At 37.1% G+C, this 22,457-nt stretch overlaps 1 long non-coding RNA gene across 1 annotated transcript in view; it reads left to right on the forward strand.

The window, feature by feature from the left end:
- The window catches only part of LOC115901554, a 196,067-nt gene extending 173,926 nt beyond the window's left edge, over window positions 1-22,141 (forward strand). The window contains exon 4 of the long non-coding RNA XR_004060565.1: window positions 20,062-22,141. This is a non-coding gene — a long non-coding RNA (uncharacterized LOC115901554). The remainder of the gene's footprint in view (window positions 1-20,061) is intronic.
- The last annotated feature ends 316 nt before the right edge of the window (window positions 22,142-22,457 follow it).

Here is a 22,457-nt window from a genome sequence, read left to right on the forward strand (position 1 = left end):
ATATTAGAGGCAGAGCAGCACTAGCAAAATTTGTAGCCTTTTCCAAGGGATGTGCTGAGTAATTTGGTGGATTTATGTAAAAAGGGAAAATAATTTAGTGCAGATAGCAGAATATACATCAGAATAGAAGAGACGCAGGAAGATATGATATTGATCAGTGATGGCTGGAAAATTTCTGATATGGTGTCTGTTGTTAAAACAGGACCAAAAAGTGATCCTGGAAATTAAGACCATTGAACTCCACCTTGCTTCTGGGGAAGCTGATTGAGAGTCTAATTAAGGATAGAATAGTTCGGCATATAGATAAGTATAACCTAATAGGGTCAAACCTGCACAACGTTGGTAGGGGGAAAGCAAACTTCTCTAACCTGCTAAAGTGCCTTGGGAAAGTTAATAAATTAGAAGATAAGGATGACCCAGTGAACATAATTTATTTGGATTTCAAAAAATTCCTGATATGATCCTTCATAAAACACTCTTAAGGGAAAAATATAACTGAAATAAGGAGCAAAATCTCTCAGTGGAATAAAAACTGAGTAAATGATGGAGGAAAACTTGCACTGAAGGTTTTCTCCTGTAAGTGTAAAGAGGTTAATAGTAGGATGCTCTAAGGGTTCACACTGTAGTCAGTGTTACTTAATATTATTTTAATGATTTGGAAATTTTATCTCCTAAAACTGGCATTAACATTAGCTAGTCAAGTCAAGAAGACTGTAAGGGTAGGAGAGATTGGTGAGATTGACACACATATATTTTACCTTGGATAAGTATAAATGTTAGTACTCATTTTATGGGTTATTTTCAGTTCCAGCACCATATTTTACATCATTATATTCTACTGAGAATAATTAATCTGCTCTCTGAGTAGGGATACAATAGATATCCTTGCAGCAGCCATGTGGAATGATTTGCTCTCTCTAGGTATAGGAGTGGACAGAGTTACACAAGAATGAGGAATTCCCATCTGTCAGGTCACTGGACCTTTTCCTCAGGGCAGTCAGGCTGCATGACCAGAACAAGAGCTGTGTTTATTATAAAAGATAAAAATCCTCCTTCATAAATACTTAGAAGTAAATCCCATTCTTGTTAGATTTGCTGGAGTGTCTGTGTTTTTGAGACACTCTTAATTATGGCATTGACACTGCTGCCCACTCTCATCTGCAGCCCAGAAGTTGTAACCCACCACTGGTGTTCTTTGGGAGTTCTTACCTGTTACATCCCAGCACTCTCAATCCCATCTCTTCTTCATGAAGGGTCAGTAGGAAAAACACTCAGTCCTGCATCTCCTTCTGGTATGGATATCTCTGCTGTCTGTCACCTGCTTCTAAAGATGATCAAGAACCCTTGGCTGATTGGGTTAACTCATAAGTGACTGAGCAAATTGGCTCTGGGGGTTGGGGTTTGAGTTTGGTCAGGGTTTTATCATTTGCTTTACTTTTTTCCTACTGTCTTTTCTACACTCCATTGAATTGTGAATCTTTAAGATTCTTTAAACCACCCACTAAAGGACTAAAGTAGCACATGGGAAGACTATGATCTTATATTAAGTATATTATATGTGAGATACTCCATTCATGGTGCGCTGCAGATTTCACATCCACTCTTTCTAAACTGAAGTCCATTAATTTTTTTAAAAAATAATGAGAGTTAACAGATGATATCTCCTTCAAAATTGAAATGGGTCCATCTAGTTTTAGAATAAGCAAAATGAAGAGATTTTGTGTTGCTTTCTATGATGCTTATTAAAAAAATCCATTTTACCATTTTTACTGAGCCAAAAAGGCTATCTTTATAAATGCAACATTTTGGACTGTGAGTAAACACAGTGAGGAAAAAAAGATTATTTCTTGGCAAAAGAAGTGTGTGGAAATCACAACACTAAAAATAGCATTTGTTTTGATCAATAACTCATGCTTTTAATTTTTTCCTGAAAAATATTAATAGAGTTCTTTCAATAAAAAGAACCAATGCTTTTTTTCCTCTTTTGTTGTTGAAGCCCTGTTTGTATTTACATCCAGTCATTTAATGCCCATTAAAGAAGTAATGCTATGTTAATGTAAGGGAAAAAATCAATGCTACTCAGATCAGTAGCTGTGGGGAAACAGTGCAGCAGCTGGTTTGCAAACAGCAAGCCCACATAGATCAATGAAATTACAAGCTAAATCTGCTGATGCTCACAAACTGCTTTAGCATTGTGATGTCTAACCTTTCTCAAGTTCAAGATCTCTGGCAAGCCAGCAATAGCTAAATGAAGAAAAAAAAAAAAAAAAAAAAGAAAAAAAAAAGCAAGCATAGAAGAAACAAAGAAAGGACATAATGGGCTGGTGGAAAATTTTAGCATGATATATAATATTCCACTTTTGAAGTTATCAGTGTAACTGCAGGTTTGTAACAGATATAAAAGCCACTGTAATCTCCCAGTGAGCAAAGCTGCCATCTACACACTCTGGAGATTTTCTTCCTTAAGAATGTTCAAATCTGTCACATATTACCTTGAACTGTAACACTGGAGGGCTAGAGAGCACTTCAGTAATGTGATTGTTAATGTGAATTCTAGAAAATAATTTATCAATGAACAGAAGTATAGCTTCTGTCATGTGCCTATGTCTTTTATTTTATGGTATGCTTCTAGCTCTTGAAATGGCTTGAATTTTGTTAACTTGTAAATTAAACATCCAGAATATTTGACTTGTTGAATGCAAGCTTCATTTGCATATTTTATGCTATTTGTATGGTAAGGGAAGGAGCCCCTTTTACCCCAAGGAAAACAACACTGGGCTTTATCAGTATCATGTGAGTAACATGCCTGTCAAGTGATTATTTTCAGGGCAGTCCTCACCCTATTTGTGCCACTTTTTTAAACACAGAAGCATTTTTCAGGCATTAATCAGCAAGAGGATGGGGGAACCAGTCTCTGAAGATTGCTATAAAATGGAACACATTTTATAAAGGGAAATAGGTTCATTCCAAGAGCAGAATAAAAGACATCTTGCATTCCCTTCAAATATTGACAGATGTATTTTGTGGGGAACAAAATGTGTACTTGGCAAATATATAATTCTTATTGTCTACTGATGTCCTATTGCTTTACAAATATTAATTAAATGTCACAGTTGGATTCTGTTCTATTGTATCTGTTTTGTAGGTTGTAAATAAAAAAATATCTAGAGGTTGGGAATACCTTTTTGGTCTTTCAGCCAGGGAGTAGCGAAACAGAAAATGGAAATCTTTTTACCTGTCTTCTGTTATTATAGGCTTGCATTATTTTACACATCAAGCACATTCAAGAATCTAATCAACAGTGAGGTGAAGTGTGATTATTTCTTGTACTGTCAATTGTTTCTGCTGAAATGACCATTTTTGGATTTGGCTTAAAAGTTGCTTTTCTTGTCTACCTTTCTCAGATACTTCATAGTAAAAAAAATGAAGGAATATTTAAATTTTGAAACGTCACACGTCTGTTTCTCTTTTTCTTATAGATATAGATATAGCCATTTTCCTTCCATTATTGATCATTATGTCAATTCATTACTTTATGGTGCTGCTCAGCAGTGCTGATGGCCAGATATTTCCTGCTGGATGTGTAGGGAAGACTGATTGTGACAATAGTTACTAACAAGCTAAAAACTGACTGTGTACACTAACACTGCTGGTGCTGTGCAGGCACTGGTGGAAATCTCTCCTTCTACTCCACATATTGGTTAGGAATGAGAGAGAGATGCCCAGCAGAGGCTAGAAGTTTTTTCTTCCAAGCCTCATCAAAAACCTAGGATGATTGTAAGGAAACACCGGCATTTCCTCACAGGGTCATAGATCATTAGCACCTAGGTGTGCTCACATGCAGGATAGGACTTCCGAAAGCTTTGTCTTCAGACTTTATTCAGGCCTCTTTCTTTATTTGGAGCTTATTGAGAAAACTCTTGTGAAACTGCTGAGCTAAAGAGAAGGGTCCTGTTGATGACAGCATGACCAGCATTTCTGCGAAAGTCTTTTTCTTTCAATGCAAAATATGAATTTGTGATGAAGACTTTGTGGTCATCATAAGTAAATGAACAAGCTTCTATAAATCTTGTACATCATAAAGAGTTCATCATTGCAGTGGAGAAACAAATGGATAATTGTGGGGGGTGCAATTGCATTGTTCAGAGTTTTTTATTATAACAAAAACATCACCATGCTTGGAGAACCCCAGCAATAATTCCTCTTGACTGCAATAAGTACTTTTGAGGAAGAGAAAGCTGATGAGCTGCAGGCTTCCCTGCTGCTAAATTCATCTAACAACCCACTCATGGTATTTTCTGCTTTAAAGACCAATAGGAAGTTTATAAATTGGTTGGATGCTCTTCTTTTCAGTATAGCTCAGATCCTGAAACTTTTCTGTTGATCTGAAGAGCTGGATGCAGTTTGGTTACTGGGCAGCATCAGTTGTGAACATTATTCATTTATACTATCACGCTGGCCATGGAGTTACACACAATTTTACAGAAATTTGTGATTGTGGATCTGCCCAATCACCCTGAATGTAAAACACGTGTGGGGTCTGGAGTTTCTGGAGTTTGGCCATATTCCTACATCTGCACAATGTGATGAGACTTCATCTCTGCAAGGATAGAAATCAAAATTCTGAAATTAACATCCTGAATTATCTCGAAACTTTGAATGTGAGCTCAGACCAAACCTGAATTTTGAAGCTTATGCTTCTATCTTGGTGGTCATTTCTGATGATGATCAAAATGAGATAAATCTATTTTTTTTTAAGAAAGAGCATCTCCTTTGACAAATAGGAATATAGTTGAGAAATCTTTTCCTCTGATCTCTGTTATTGTCAGCAATGTGTATGTACTGAATTGAATCTGGATGAATAACGGCTATGACAAACAAAAAGCTATACTTTTATTATATCAGAACATTGCTGGAAAGTACAAGCAGAAACCATAAAAAATGCTGTTTTGATGAGACAGCTAGGCCTCTAACCTCAAAGAGGATATATCCTGGGTGCTCATTTGGAAAGAATAAAATGTTTCGCATCCACTCAGTCATTGCACAGAAAAAATACTTCTTGAGAAATATATTGGTAAAATTCATAAAACTTCAATGGAATTACGTATTGAGGAATTAATTGTATTTGTATATGCACTGCAAGATTTTATTTTAGTCAAATACCAGTTTTACTGATAATTTTTGGCTTAAATGCACCCAGAATAGCATCATTCAAGAGACAAGAAAAGCTGCACCAGCTTTTAGAGTCTAAGGATAATTTTTTCTTGAACTCTAGAGAACATGTTTCTGCCATTGGTGTATGCCACATATGTGCAGCTTCAGCAAGGCTCTTCTCACGCTGTTCTGTTTCCCATCATGTTGTGACCCAGCATGGCCAGAACACCTCACAAGCCTCTTCTTTTCAAGCATTGGCAGATTGGTGAGGGGAGAGGATGGCCTTGCACTTGACATGCAGCTGAGCCTCTGGGAAAAATGTTCCAACTCTTCTCATTCAAAAGCTACTTCTGAAATTTGGCATATCCATTATATGCCATGAGATGGTCTGTGTCCCCTAATGTGCATCTCTTTCCGATTTGCTTCACTACTAGCAAAAAGCACTTAGAAGAACTTTTATTTTCATCAGACCTTACGGTCTGTAATGGCTGATCCTAGACATTTTGCGCTGGTTTTGGCTGGGATAGTGTCAATTTTCTTCACAGCAGCTAGTATGGGCAATGTTTTGGGTTTTGGATTTGTACTGAAAACAGTGTTGTTGATGCAGGGATGTTTTCGTTACTGCTGACCAGTGCTTGCATGGAGTCAAGGTATTTTCTGCTTCTCACCCCAGTCCAACAGGGAGTAGACTGAGGGTCACAAAGAGCTGGGAGGGGACACAGCTGGGACAGCTGACCCCACTGACCAAAGAGACATTCCACTCCCTAAGGCATCATGCTCAGCATATAAAGCTGAGGGAAGAAGAAGGAAGCGGATGGACATTGGGAATGATGGTGTTTGTCATCCCAAGTCACCACTGAGTGTAGTGGAGCCCTGATTTCCTGGGAATGGTTGAACACCTGGCTGCCCATGGGAAGCAGTGGACATATTCCCTTTTTTGTACTGCTTTTGTGCATGGCTTGTGTGCATAGCAGTTTATCCATCAAACTGTTTTCAGGTCAAAACAAGGGTTTTCTTACTTCTATTCTTCTGATTGTCTCCCCATCCCTGCTGCGGTGGGAGTGAGTGAGCGGCTGTGTGAGACTTAATTGACAGGTGCAGTTAAACCACAGCACACCTTCTTTTCCAGAGCAGGATTTTCCACTTAAAAAGAGCTGGGTTTCCATTCTGTCTCTTTGTCAGTATTCTGCACTTAAAGGCATTGGTTTCTGCTCTTGCACTGGCTCAGCAATCTTAAGCCCACAATGAATGGGAAAAACAGAAAAGCCACGGAAAGGAACTAGGCTGTACTTCTCATCATGAGCAATGTTTTGTTCTGCAGCAAAGGTAATTTGCAGTAAGAGAAACTCATATATAAATAAACAGGGATATAAAAACATTGCCTATACCACATGGACAACAACTGAAAAATAGCATAAGAGATGTGATGAGTTAAATATATGTTGTATATTTATAATACTAGGACTCCTTTCTCTGTGTCTGTCTCTGTCTGTCTAGCTGTGCACATCCCGTTTCCCTGAAACTGGAAATTAATGTGTTGGATGGGCTGTCTTTGACATTCATTTTAATCATTTCTGTGCTTAGCAATCCAAACCAACTTTCTAATAATGAAGTTCGTGTTAGAAGGAGACAGTGGACTTTCATACATTAGACAGCCTATTTGTGTGCAAGACTAGTACTGCTTTACTTTGTTTCTTGTAGCAGCACTGCTAAATCTGTGCTGGTTAGTGGCCTTGTCAGCATTCCCATCACAAATTTCAGCTCAGTACAAATTCCATTACAAATTTTAGGGCTTAAAAAACAACTGTTGCTTTTCATCAGTGGTGCTGCTTGATACATGCTTAGCCAACAAGAAAATAATTTTGCAAATTTTGTGTTTAGGTTGTTTTAGCCATTTAGCTCTTTGATTTTAGATACCTCAAAAATACAAAACAATGTGGGAAAATGGGAAACAAGTGAAGTTTTTTTGCAAAGCTTGGTCCTGAAAGTGGTTTAATTGTTCTTCAGCCTGCCAGCTCATGTGCAGTTGATGTGTTTTATCCTATTAATAGGCAGTTACTTTAGGACAAAAATAGATACTCTAAATTGGAGGCTTTGGGTGTCTCAGCAATGACAATCTCACTGACAACTGTTTCCCCATTGCTAAGATGTCCCTGCATACTTGATGAGAACCAGACCTGGACCTTTTCAGATGCCAAATCTGTCCAGCTTTCTTAATTTCATACATGGGAAAGTTGGCCTTAATACTGAACTTAGCAAAGGACATCCCTGAGCATCTGCTTCCTCTATCAAATCTTGAGCACTGTTTTTTTTCTTCTAACTTTGCCTTAACCTTCAAAAATGGTGACAGACTCCCATCCCTAAGCCAGCAGATAGAAGACGTTCACCTTTATTTTACCCTCAGCACTAACTCCTCTTTCTCACGGATGCTTTCATGGGATAATGTTGCCATTATTTCTGCTCAAGGTACATTACAAGCTGTTGCCTTGCTGCTGGCATCTTATTTGGGCTTCAGGATGGCAAAGGTTGTCATGTGAGGCAGCTGGCCAAGTCAGTGCTCCAGGCAAGAAGCCAAGGCTGTCTTCTTTCTAATGTTCCCACTTTCTTTCGTCCCTGGAAGATCCCTCTCTTCCTCTCAAACTGATACAGAAAGACTATTAGAGAATTAATCATACCTCAGGTGTCTTGGGGAATATTCTTGATTTTCCAGTCGCTAATGTGTGAAAATCTTACACTGGAATAATGCCATATGTCAACCTGTGGCAATAGCAAGGAAATATCGACAGCATTTCATTAATGAAATTTTGAGCTTGAATGACCTGTAGGCTGAAAATTGAGGCTACCTAAATTTAAAATAGTCTCTCAGCTATCATTTGATCTAGGGCTCCTGCATGAACAAAAATGTTGTCCCCGTGGTCACCAGAAAAAAAATTATTATTGCAATATGATGAGAAAATCTTGCCCAAAGACTAAAACTGAAAAACCTCTCACATTGCTATGATAGAAGGACTTTTAAATTTTATAGTGGCTTTTTCTTTTCTTTTGTAGCCCCGTGATAGTGTTCCCAATAGGATCTGCCTAAATAAACTGAGTGTATGGGTGCATGCCACTGAATTTAAGCTCATCATTGTGAATTTCTCCATTGATTATGTCATCTGTGTCTTTACACTAAATTCATGGCAGAGTAACTGCTATAATCTCAAAATTATTATTACAAAAGAACTGGTTTTCAAAGACTGTTACTGACAAATTTTACCTGCATGTCTTCAAAATGTGAGGAAAAGAAGGCATGAAAAGCCAGCATAAGAAGTGCAAATTAAGCAACACAGCAGAAATATTAATTAAAAGAGGTTAATTGGGTTGGGGCAGGGTGGTGGGAAATGCTCTAATCCTCTGCATAACCATGTGGTGTTTTTGTGCTTGATCATTGTTGAGGCCAGGAAAAGAAGGGATTGGAAATTACAGCATGGAGGAGGAAAGAAATGTAATCAACATTTTCATTTCTTATTATTTTGCACATTCCAATGGGAGGGAGAGAGCTTGGGTAGCCTGCTTTAAAAAGAGGAGAGTGTACATAGCACCAGGACCTCCCCAGAGAATGCCAGTCCTGTCTTGTGCAGTAAATTCTTGTGACCAGCCCCACAGGGTAGCTGGAATTGTGAAATAATTAGCGTAGCTAGCCCTCAACAGTTAAATAATTTTAGAGATGTTCTTTCTTATTTTTGACCTCTCCTTTGAAATTAATTTCTCTTATTTGCAACTTTTAAGTGTTTTTACCCTGTCTTTGTAAAACAAAGTAAACTCAACACTTTATTCTCCAATCCTTTTTATTAATGACCTGATAAATATGAAATTTTCCCTAAGGACCAAAAAACAATACTTGAGTGTGCATGATTATTTGTAGACTTCTGTCTCCCAAATGATTTGTGAGTTTGTGGTAACCTACTGTGTCTTTTTTCCCCCTAAACTACAAAATCCTTGATGTTGAAAGAAAACATTTGGTTCAAGAGTTTTCAAAAACTGCCTCTCTGCAAATAATAGCTAACAACATGTAGACACTGTTGCTGAGATTCAGATCTGGATTAAGACAAGTTTAATTCAAAATTGTATGAAAAAATCCATGTAGAATTTGCAGAAACATAAGAAATAATGAACCCTCTCAGAAGTCATGCCCTTTTCCTTCAAAAGTATTTTAGTATTTTCATTTAAATCAATGTTTATGGATCCATAAGGCCAACTTTTTAAGTGTAACAAGTGTTAATATTCTTAATTTCCTGACTTGAAAATTTCTGTTTGAATTTTTAAAATAAAAAGGCCAGGTCGGATGTGGTGGATCTGAACAACCTTGAAGGTAGTTGAAGATGTCCCTGCCCACAGGAGAGGGGGTTGGAAGTTGATGATCTTCAAGGCACCCTTACAACCCAAACCATTCTACAGTCCCATGATTCCACAAAGTTTCTCTGCCAGCTATTAGTATTGCTGACACATGGCTTTGTTTCAGTTTTTAGAGGTCCCTGGATGACAGCTGGGATGTTCACAGTCTGGACAGTAGGACATTTGCAATCGTGGCTGGAAAGCCAGAGGGGAGAGACTTTATGCAGTATTTTTCTTGGCAACCAAGAAAAATACTGTTGTTGTTGCTGTTATTGTTGTTTGGGAGTTTTTTGGGGGGAGGGTTGTTTTGTTTGATTTTGCTGGAAGTGGAAGTAAAATGATACTTCACTGCAGAGATAATTGTTGTGGATGAATAAAGTGTTGGTAATCGATTACCCAATACTTAGAAAAGCAAAGTCCCAAACTAAGCAGCCATGTTAAGAGTAACAATCTAACAGGAACCTGACTCACAGCCACTCACAAGAGCTGCCCTGCTATGTCTCAAGATATATGTATATAAGAAATTAAGCAGAGAGTGACAACTTAACTTGGATTTTGTTTTCCCTTTCTTCTGTCAAATTTGTTAAGTTTCTCTTAACCCTCCAGTGATGCCAACTGGTGTTTTGTCAGCTACAGATTTAGGAGAATGTCAGCACGTTCTCAAGGATTTTGGTTGCCATGGATAAGTGTATTTCTTTGATTTTTCTCGGAAATTATATATTAATAAGCAGGGTATTTTGTTTACTTTTTTTATGCATATTTAATTTTGCAGCCTATTCATTCCTTTAAATTTTGACAGAAGTATTGCAGAGTGTGGGGCCGCCTTAAAGACTGTCAAACTTCTGCCAAACTTTAAAGGTCAAAATCAACTGTGACACCTACAGTTCAAATGTAATTAGTCGGAGATTTACCGGGATTTTATGGCAATCTCCCAGTAGCTTAGGAGTGACATGATATCCAACCTTATGGGATCCCAGGAGAAGCACAGGTGGATGTGAGGATAAACAGTAAAATATACTAGCTAACATGCTGCACCTTTTAGCAAGTCATCAGTCTCCTACACTGTGCAAGGAGCAAGAGAGCATTCAGTATTTTATTTAAAATAAATAACCTGCCAGTCTCTGACATGGCCATCTAGTATGAAGTTGATGTATTTATTTAAAGCTTAGCTCATTCTGTATGTTCTTGGATCATTAAACTGAAGGACTTGTACAGTCGTGATTTTTAATGAGGCATGTTTGAATAATTATGCTAATTTGCAAAGCACTAGAATCAAATCAAGTGATCAAAGTTTTCATGATTACTATCATGTTTTTGTAACTTCCCCCATCACTGATTTCTGGATAGACTCTAACCCTGGATGCTTTTTTTTTTCTTTTGTCATTTATTTAGAAATTGCCACTAATCAATGTAGAAAGTTTAAAAAAATCAAGAAACACTTTTTGTGTTATGTCTCCATAGTGGACTTTGTATGAGTTTGAAAGTATTATAGCTCCAACAGACACCAGCCTAAATACAGTCTACAATCAATACTGTATTCTGCCTTGACAGAAAGCTGAATTTTTATCTGTTAAACGCGTGAGCTTGGGGCAGCTCTGTGTCTGAAGTGGTTTAAATCTGAAATGTGATGTGTTGCAAAGAAAGTTGATTGACATCTTTGTTTATTGAAAAGTATTACATGAACAACAAAACATGGCCAGATACAGAACACTCCATTGCAAAGTGCAGCTGTGTTATTTTTCAATCCTATGTGTTCTGCCCCTTTGATGCCTGTCTGATATAATAAAACTGCAAGGATCTTCTTTGATTCAATAGTAAAAAATTTGGACAAGGGTGAGATATGGAGATATATATTGGTTGCAGGGGTTTGGTGAATATCTTTCCAAAAAAAAATAAAGGGAGTTTTAGGTTTAATGCATCTGAAACTTTAAATAAATTAGTATACATTTAATAAGCAAATTGTCTGAGTGTGCTTGAAATATTTTTAAGTATGCATTGTAAGAGGGAGAAAAGAACAATGATGACTAATCTTAAAGCATTAAATATGCAGAATACAGAATTAGGTTACATTTAAATTTCATGTTAGAATAATTATGCTGTTCATTGACATTTTCCCATGTTTTATTAAATCTTTATTATGTCAAGGTAAATAGAGGTTAATTCTGCTGTTATCTCTTCCAGTAAAGTATTATCTTTAATCTTGCATTAATAAAACAGTAGTAAGTTGCACAATGTGGGTAATCACCATAGACTAATTTAGACCATTCTAAAACCTTGCCTTTACAGTACAGTGTAGTTTAAAATAGATGTTACCAGAAAACATGGAACATAATTTAACTTATAGAAAAAATATGTTTTTCTCCAGGAAATTTATAGCTACATTTCCTTAATACATTGACTTATTGGCAATATACACTGCAAACTTCCAGCTCTGCTCTTCCTTTCTAGTGTTACTTTATCTTTAGTTACTGCAAGCTCCTTTGACTTGCCTCTGACACAGCACAAACTGTTAAGCAGAAGTCTTTGTCTTTAGCATTTTTCTGTAGAGTCCTCACTTAAGCATTTTTCTGTGGTAAGCATAGAATACAAAATCCGATGTCTTTGGTTCCTGAGCACCTCTCTTTAGTCCTAGATACCTAAAGGGGTTCACCAAACTACACTGCACTGTAGTGAGGGTAAGACACTCGCTGCAACATTGCTTATGTCTGCCTGCACGCTGCTCCTGACCCACAAATCTCAGCTGGCTCATCATTTACTCCTAGGCAGAGCTCCAGGCATCTCTGCTCCTTTCTCATACAGGCAAACTCTTCCTCCTTTCCATCCTAGCCCATCTCTCCCAGAGGTCTGGTGCAGCACCTATTGCAGCACTGCAGTTGTGGAAGCTATCCCACAACATCCATGTGATCCCAGTAAATTCCTAGCCCTGCAATTGTATGCACACCTCAAATTTATTCTCTTTGTTCCTCATGCTGTGTGCTAATGCATGTTTAGATGCACTTTACAAAACTTAGAAAGTCCTATCCCTTAGAAAAACCAGATTTTGCAACTCAGAGTCTGCATGTACATTTTTTTTTTCTCTTTTTGTGAGGGGTTTATTCAACTTAAAGAGATGATATGCCTCTTATTGCACTTAAGCTTACATGCTGTGGTGGCTTTGTTGTTTATACTACTATCATTTTGTTTGTTATTCTTAGCTTTAATTTTTGTTTTCATCAAACTACAAAATTGCCCATTGAGTTTTGTCAGGTTTGCTTAGCAAATCAATCCTCACATCCTTCCTACATACCACATTTTCATTTTGCCAGTTTCTGTGCAAAGCTCTCCTCAGACCCACAAGTAAGTAGATGGTCAGTTACATTTTCTCATGAACTCTATTTCATTATCTGGAGTGTCCATAAAGTTATTATTTTAAAAGCATGAATGTCAATAGATCTGTAAAAGGCATTTACTAAGCAGCTTCAGTGCTGATAGGAAAGAAAGAACTCATTTTGAAAGTGCACTTGAGATCCATGCAGAGAGTGGGATAATTCTGTAGTTGCATGCTAGTACAGCAATATGATCAGAGCACGAGAAGATATTCGCTGCTGCATGCAGGACTGGTTTTCAAGACTTTCTTCCAGTGTGTCTTTTCAAGATAAAACTCAGAAGCACCAGAGTGTCTAACCAAATTACTAGGCATTTAGAGAAGTCCAGAGGATCAAATTACAAAACAAATAGTTGGTTTTTTTTTTAATAGTATTCAGTGACATTTTTTTCAGCCGTACCTGTCTACTATGAGTCATTATAGGGTAGGAATATGAAGTCTTATATTCAATGTGGAAATTCTTTGCAATAACAATGAAAGTATGCGAGGCTTGTTAGAACTCAGGCTTATTCACAGACTTGGAGTGCAGACATTGCATGTTGAACCTTTAAATAAAAGTAATATTTTGTTTGTCTGAAATTAACCCTTCCAATACATGAACTCTTCCCATTGTATTGAGCTGCATTATAGCATTTAAAGACAAAAAGAACACAGAGCTTTTTGAAAGAATCTTGTTGGAGTTTACCAGTTTTGCCCCAGCTTCTCTTTGGCATACAGGAACTGCTCAAACCTGAAATTCAAATGCAAACTGCTGAGATGGGAGTCTACTGAAAGGGAAACAAATATTTGCATAAATCTCCAAGAGATGTTTTATGTGGTCCCACCTTTTCTTTTTCCTTAACTGTGGGATGACCTGAAGCAGGATTTTTCTTTTTGGACATGTTTTGGGCAAGGAGGCATTTTCCTTAGTGTTTTACAAGATCTGGTGCCAGTGAGGTGGTACGTAGAGTTTCAGTACGTATTGAAAGCCCTCTTTAAAGTGGAAATATTCAAAGCGTGCAGGAGTCTCTAAGCGTCTGTTCCAGGGACACATTAATGCATTTGAAAGGATATTAAAGCTTAGCACAGAGGAAAAAAAAGTCCTAGTGGCAAGATGTAAAACTGCTTAACAGAATTACATCCAGAACTTTGTGTATTTGATCTGAAAAAAAATAAATCATCTTACAGTTGCTCACATTAAAGCTGCATGTCGGTTTGGGAGCTTTTAGGATCTTGGACAGGTTTCATTTCTCTGGTTCACATAAGCTCTCTGTGTATTTGTGCAACTGCTGAACCTCAGAGCATGATTTCTGGTGACCCCATGCACTGTTGAGGATTTGCCTAATGTGCAAATTTAAGACAATCATTATGTATAGTAAAAAATTATTATCCACCTTTACCCCAGTACTCAGTTGCTAATAGCGGTCATGGCTTGATTCAGAATCCTCCTCAGTTTAATGCTTCCAATTAACTTGCATGGTTTTGTGGCTGACTTGATGGCCCAGATAAAGCCTGGGCTCTTCTGAGAGAGATACCAAGCTTCATTTCTGGACTATGGGATAAGGAAAGCCTTGAGCCATGGCTCAGCTCTAACTACTGGTGGATTAGGAATGTCATTCAGACTTGAGTAACTCTAGACTCTTTATAGGAGTCAGATTAAGATATAGAAAAGTGGAACACTGAGGGAGAATTAAGGTATCTTTTGACAAAAGCAGTACCTTGAGACTTGCTCTGGGTTCAAGTGGTTGGTCTGCAAGGAGATGAAGGTAAGCCCTGGAGGAGGGAAGGAGGAGGCCATGAGTAGCATGTCCCTCTGTTGGCCACTGGTCTGTTGTTGACAGAGGCAGGCATGATGTTGAAACCTATCCTCTGAGTTAAAGTTGACTGTGGTGTGAAAATTTAAAATAAAAATAAATTAAGAACATTATACAAAGAATATGCAAAGCAAAATTCTGTCCTTGGCCTTGTGTTGTCCTGAGCCTCATGATTTAGCGATAACAGTGAAGACAGTGACTAGGGGACAGATGTACTAAAGAAAACCTTAGGGTTTTTTTTTCCTTAAGCCAAGCAAACAGAGATAGTTTGAAATGGCAATCTCTTGTACTACATGAAATAAATATTACAAATGGAAAGGAAAGAGCAAACTGATTACCCTAATATTAAGAGCATCAAGAGGAATTTATAAATATCTTTGCATGTTCAGCACCCAGTCCTGCTCAGGGCATGTTAATTCTTGTCACAGAATTTGAAATTCATTTAATCAGAACAGAGCCTTTGAGATGTTTCACACCTGCAAGTGCATCAAGTGGCTAAATTTTACAGTCATTCTCTATGATATGACCTACATATCTCATTACAACACCATGTTCACTACAGGTGCTTCCTACAAGAACATTTGCATGAATAAAAACATGATTACTCTCATATATAGTGAATGTTAAAAAGTGTGCTACATATAGATGTAATATCTATCAGAGGTTTTCATTTATTTTTATTCTTAATTTGGGTTAATATTTAATATCAATGGTTAAAGGACACTTTAACGTTTCCACTTTTAGATATCCCCTTTTTTAAGGATGTGTTGATGGTATCTTATGTATAAGCAGAATATTTTCATTAAAAAGGAAAAAAAATTCTGTAGATAGATGAAAACCAGTTTTGAAACCTCTTTTACTTTTGAAACCTTTGTCTACCTAAACACTTTGGAGTGTTAACCATTTCTGAATGCTTAATGTTGACTGCTTTAATGATGATTGTTCAGTGCCCATACAAATGTTTTGGCACCAAGTAATATCTTGTTTGTTTGTGTGAATATAATCTGAAGGCTGCCACAACATCTAATAAAACTGTTTTCACTTTGAGAGGCATATAGACAGGAATAAAGGGCTGTTAAAACACATAGCATCCAAAAAGAAATTCACCACAGCCAGTAATGAACATACACGTCCTTTATTCAACTTCTGATAAGTTTTTTGTGCTGTTTATAAAAGTATGGTTCAATGCCTTTCACGTATATAGTAGTATATAGGAACATTTCAAGATGAAATGTACTATAACTGGTCTTACTGCTGACACATCTTCCTTAAAAACATTCCAAAAAATAACTCAGAAGAGAGTAGAGCAGATCAAATTGTTGAGATCTGTGTATATATATGCACATCAGGACTTTAACAGTTTCAAATCTTCCATGCTTCTAGTGAAGAAAACTAGTGCTCTCTCCAAGGTCACCAATGTCATTTTTAGGGCTAATCAGCAAGATTTTAATGAAAAACCTTTGTCCTCCTAGTGACTCAGGTTCAAGTCAATCCAACCTCTCCATGTAAGCATTATGCCAGTGATGCAAGACTCCACCCAAAATAAATCTGAAGTCAGACAACAAAGTATATATGGCATTGAGGATTTTTTTTTCACAGCAAATAATTTTACACACATGTGTGCATGTAAGTGCGTCTTCATTTAGATATGTGCTCATATATCTATATATTAAACAAAATTATATGCTTCTTACATGTGCTAATATTTAAGATGTTCTCACAGTAAATGGAAGCAATAGCAGCTATTAGTTATTCAGCAATTGAGATTAATGCAGTGTTCTTCTACATTTGGAATAAAGAAGTAGAATAATTAGATAGGCGGGAGATTCAGGAATCTCCAGAATGTAGACTAACTACTTGGTGTAATATGCAGAAATTGGATGTAATTGTACACATATATGTTTATCTATTTGTTTTCTTTCCAGTGAGGCAAAGACACTGCAGTCCCCAAAGGATTTTTTTTTTCCTGGGATGTTCAACTATTTTTAGCATTCCTCAGCGGTGCATCAAAAAGGAGAATTATTTTATCTCTGTGGGGGCCTGTGAATTTCATGCAATGTGGGCTTCTGTGAACAGAGTTCAAAATGTATTAGAAAAAACAGGTTAATTTTTACAGTAAGAGGTTGAAATGTTGAACTGCCCTACTGTGGCAGTGTGAAGCATCCCACAGATAACGGTGGGGGACCAAACTCCTAAGAGCTACACAGAATATAATACTATTTACTGTTTTAATTGTAGGCAAGAACTCTATTCCTTTTCTGGAATTTGTAGTTCCCTTTAAAGTAGAAATAGGGTAATACTTCAAAATCTGCTTAACATATTTAATACCCTTAATTTGATGTTTTTACTTTCAGATTTGTTTGTATTCAAAATAGTAGTAATTGGCAGCTGAAATTGAATCATAGCATCTGGGTTCTAGTCTATTCATGACGTCAGTATATTTTTACTGCTTGTAAACATGCCCTCAGATCATCACAAAATGTCACAGAATTTGAATAACTAGAAAAAGCAGAGAGAATTTATGCTGCCATTGCTCCAAACACTACACACAGCGTGTGCTGATGGGGATTGAGTTAGAGACAAACTGGCTCAGAGGAAAGGCCAGAACAGGACTTCTTATAGTGCTCTTCCTCCTCTTCCACCTTCACTCTGAAATTCACACTAGTAAAGAGAAAAAGAAAAAAGACTTTGTACTTACAACTGGTATCCAGACTGAGAAGGAAAAAGATGGTTTTAGTCTCAGAAAGGGGAAGACCCCATTCAGAAAATTGGAAGGAAGGAACTCGGCTGTCTTCAGAGGATTTTACTGAATACTACAGAATTACTACAAGCTTCTGTCAACTGTTTAGTTACTCTGACAATGAATGACATTTAATCCTGCGAGGGTCATACCCTGGGGACTGAAAGATACTATTCTTATAGTGCAGACAAATAAACCTAATGCTTTGGGGCTGTAGGCACTTTCCCCCCCAGTGTCCTTTTTCAATTTATGAAGAACATTTGCATTGTAAACCTCGAGGCAAATACATACATATATTCAGACCTACACATGTACTCAGCAGAGGTCCTGGCTGGCAATTTAAAGGAGAGTCAGGAAAGCCAGCAACCCCATAGGTCATGGAGTCCAAATTCCTTGATGGAAAAAGGCAAAATCCTAGCACCACAGCATTCTGATACTTCAGGCCAGACCAAAATACTTCGGACATCAAAATGTGCAGTTACAACCTGGTTTCTAGCAGGCAAGAAGCCAGTGACAAATATTACACATGTAATCACTACTTTGTATGCTGGCAAAATGCAGGATGTATTTATAACTAAATGAGGCATTTGATTCTGAAGTGTCTTGAAAAACTGAAAAGTTCTTTCTTACTTGGTCAAATATTAGTGGGAGGGTTTTTTTTAAAACTCCATTGGGATTCATAATCAGTGTACACTTCCACAGTGTTCTCTTGGTTCTGACTTTTACAGGTGGATGTAATTTCGTGATAGCCATGAAGAATCTCAAAAAGACTTCTGAATACTGACTAGATACCTCAAAATGTGAAAACTCAAAATGCTAAAAGGTTAGTCTTTAGGAAACACTATCAAAGTGTTTCCTAAAGGATATGATACGATGCAAAATAAGCAAAATTCCTGTCTGAATAAGTGTAAGATTTAAGATCAAATTGTTGTAGCCAGATCTCAGCTGGGAAGGGGAAGCCTATATTGGTAAACTGTATAAATTTGCAGGTCTCTTCCTTATGGTATAAACAGAGTACTAGAGACCATGGCCTAGAACTCCAAGTATCATACAAGAGCCTGAAATTTTCCTTTGTACCTGAAATTTCCCCTTGTGGTGCTTGTTTCTATATTTGGAATATTGCAAGTTATTAGACATAAAAATAATAATAATAATAACACCATTTTATATAAAGATCTATGGTAGGTCACTTTTAGAAACCTTTATGAAATATCATACTTCTATCTGCAACTGGGTACTTAAGAGAAAGAGACATAGTAGTCATTGCCAGTAATTCCTTGAAAATTATAACCTCCTTTAAAAGATATTTTGAAATAAAGATATGCAAAAATATCAGTATAAAACCATTACTATTTTCCATCTCCATTTCTTACCTAGAATACATGTTATCATGCTGAAGAGAATCAGCTCCTATGACCTGGGGTTTTGATTGTATTCCCTCTCTAATTATTTGTGGAAAGGGTGCTCACTAGGAAAGGTAGTAAATGATTAATTTTAGTGGAGTTTCCTTCATTCAATGAAAATCTGGTTAAGTTGTCCCTAAAGGAGTATTTTAAAAAATATTTGTAAAAAAAAAAGCATCTTTTGGACTTGGAACTCACCATCACTTTCACAAAACCATCAGGAGCTGTTAATATATTGATGAACATGTGGTGACAACATTAGCTATAAAATCCCTTTGCAATTTGCTGGGAAAAAAGAGATCTCTAGATTCAAGTAAAACTTATTGCTTTGCTAGCCCAGCATGAGGAATTCCTGATTCCCCACTTGTCTGCTGTGTTTAAATATTATAACTCAAATATGCTTACATAAAAGCTTATTGATTGGGAGAATCACTTTCTTTTTGTGCATTAGTTAACCAGGCTGCTGTTTTGAAATCTGTCCAGGAACCCACAGTGGAACCTTTCCTAATCCATCTGTTTAAGTCTCAAATGGTTTCACTGCTCCAGTCACTTACCAGCACTGCTGGAATGTTAGTGCTTTATGATTAAAGGATATTGTTGTTCTTTTCATCCATCATCCTGGACTTTGCTATTAATAATACAGTCCTTTCTTTCTTTTTTTATTTTTCCTTTTCTTAGCTGTTTCCTTAAAAAGCTGCTTAGATTTGCTGTTGTTCTCTGTTTCCCCTTATTCAGATCAGTCATTTACAGCAATGAAGGTAGATGGACAAAAAAATGAATTGCATCAGTTCTTTTGGGAAAATATGCCTTGCAGTATTTGAAAAATGAATGGGAAAAAGACAAAAGAAAATTAAGCTAAATGTGAGAGAGGAAAAGATGGAATTGTAATTGGAGACATCAAACTATATGAAACACTCTGTGACTCCAGAAACATGTATGAATTATTGCTTCCTACTCATAGTAATGTCTAAATGCATTTTTTTCAGCATGTGCTTGTGATTAAATTCTATTATTGGGAAAAATCTGAGATTCAATTTCTATTCAGGTATAGCATAGTATGTGAAAAAGAACCTACTGTACTTCTCTAAAACAGCTGAGCTGTATTTGGCTCTAACTGTTGATCAGTGACATTTCAAACAAAATGAGGAACCTTCTTGGTTTTTCTATCTCTCTCCAAAGGAAACGGGACTTAAATTAAGGAAACAATAAAGATTTCATTTTTTTCCTTTATAGGTGGATAGGAGTCATGGATGTTAAAGGAGACATTAACCAGGCTGTTGTGAAAGATCTGATACCAGCTTTGGTCAAAGGGGACGAGTGTCATCCTGAGAGTGCTCCTCTCTGGGACAGGAAGCCGACGGAGCGAAGCCCTGGGAACACGCCGCGACACTTCATATTCCATCCGCAGACCTATAAAGAGATGAAAAATGAGCCTTGTCCAAAGCTCTTACCTCAGCACCCAGTGGCAAAAAGAAAATGTGAGCTCGGGACCAGGTCTCTTTGAAGCTGATTTTTGCTATTTTTTTTAAACACTCCAACAGGCCTCTGGTGGTTACAGGTATTGATCGTCAGAAAGTAATCTGTTCAGGTTTGGGGGCATGCCAGACCAAATCCTGGAGTACATTCCTTCCTCTCCAAGGACACGTTGAGCTTTTTACTGTCCACACTGGCATGCTTGTCAGCTGTGTGGCCTCTTTGTCTTTACTGCTTTCCCTGTCTGTGGAAAGCATATAATTACACCTCTCTTATACAAATATTTTATATTGCTACTCTTGAATTTTCTGCCAGTGCTGAAGGTTTTTTCTACCCCATTTTTTAACCCTCATTTTTCTTCTATAATCATTATTTGATTCCCTCTGGCTGCCTGCTACTTATTTGTAGTAGTACCATTCATCCATTGAGACTTTTCCATCTGTCACACAGTTTTGCTTTCTCTCCCCAGAAGCTTTCTTCTCCTACTGTGCCATGCTTGATTCTTTTGGTTTAGTTGCATGTTTGTATGCTCTTTTTAGTATTTTAAAAAATGCTTCAGTATTCAGAAAAAATACAAGAGGAACAAAACCCCAACATAGTAAAGAGCAGCTTAAATCCAACACTGCGCACAGAAAGAGGATGAGGAGACTGAGATTCCTGGTGAATTAGGGAATGAACACATATAGCCAGGGCAGAACTTGTGGCCAGACCTTGCTCTTTCTGAATTCTGTTCATTGCCTTCAAAATCATTCCAATTTTGTGCTAGATAAATAGGTGATGTCAGGAAATGTTGCATTCCCTCTGCTGCACTGACTCCCTTTGGTGTATTCATTACAAGGACTGAGGAAAACCAAACATACTGAGATACAATACTGTGATTTCCCACACCGTGCCATTCTTTAAGAAAAGAATGTTTTAAAGTGTCAGTCGCTTACTAAAAGAAGATCATGGTCATATCCTACATTTAAAATTAAATGAGCAATTTTTGTTTGCAAAGGTTAGATATCAAAGAAATGCAGCACTTGTTAGTGTTCCCAGGTGAAATGCAGGAAGGGCTAAAGCCAGCAGCATAACCCTTCAGAATGATTGTTTTTATTCTGTGTATGTTCAATCCCTATTAAAGCAAATCTTAGTTTTTGATGTGAGCAAGAATAGGAAATTTAACAGCAGCTCTACAGATCACTTGTGATTGAATCAAATCTCAAATCTTTAGTCTTGGAGAGCTCACAAAATTACCTGCTTCCGATAATACATTTTTAATATCTCTTTATTAATTTTCTCTTCTTTTCCTCTTATGCATCTCATTTTATCTTCTTATGTTCTTGTTTCAAAAGTTCCTGCAAGTTTATCATTACTATTAGGATTAGTAAAAAGTATGTGTTTTGTTTTCAAAAATCTTTTTTTCAGTAGAACTGCTTCCATTGTTTATAAAATTGCATCTCTGGCTGTATAGAAAGTGCTGTTAGTCTCCAAGCAAGCACAAAAGCTGTGAGTGTATCCTTGTGTGAGTGGCAATCCCCAGAAAGTTTCCTTTGCTACCAGCTACTTCACTTCACAGTTCTGAGAATGAAGTGGGTGGAAAAATTCAGAATCTTCAGTACGTACTTGTATGGGCAAATGTCTGAAAATGTAGATGTTTTACAAAAATCCTATTCATTAAGTGTTGTCATGTGAAAGTAAGGGCCATTCAGACACAGCTTTTAATTTACCTGAACCTTAAGGTGCTTTGCAAAGGAAAATAAATGGTTCCTTTTCTGGAATAAGTTATGAAAATAAAATTTAAGAAAATGAGTGAGAAGGCAAAAGAGGAAAGAATGTGAGAGAGACAAACAGCTCCTGCAGCCCCTCCTGACAATTGAAAACTTTTCTGTGTTTCTTCTCAAGAATAAATGATTAAAAAATTATAAGGGTGAAAGTGTTTTTTTGCATTTGTGTGTGTAATCACAAATTTGATTGTCCCACTGCATGATCAATGTGCACCTGTATCATTCAAGTCTGTCCTGCCTGCTCTGGAAGACCCTCAGTAGGTGAAAATTCACTGCTGCACAGGGAACCTAGTCCAGAGCTTTATTAAATTCAGAAACTTAAGTCTATTCTTCTTTTTTTTTTTGTACCCAGAACAGATTAAGCAAATATATAATTATCTTCTACACTGT

Source organism: Camarhynchus parvulus, chromosome 3, assembly GCF_901933205.1.
Source record: "Camarhynchus parvulus chromosome 3, STF_HiC, whole genome shotgun sequence".
Taxonomy (NCBI): domain Eukaryota; kingdom Metazoa; phylum Chordata; class Aves; order Passeriformes; family Thraupidae; genus Camarhynchus; species Camarhynchus parvulus.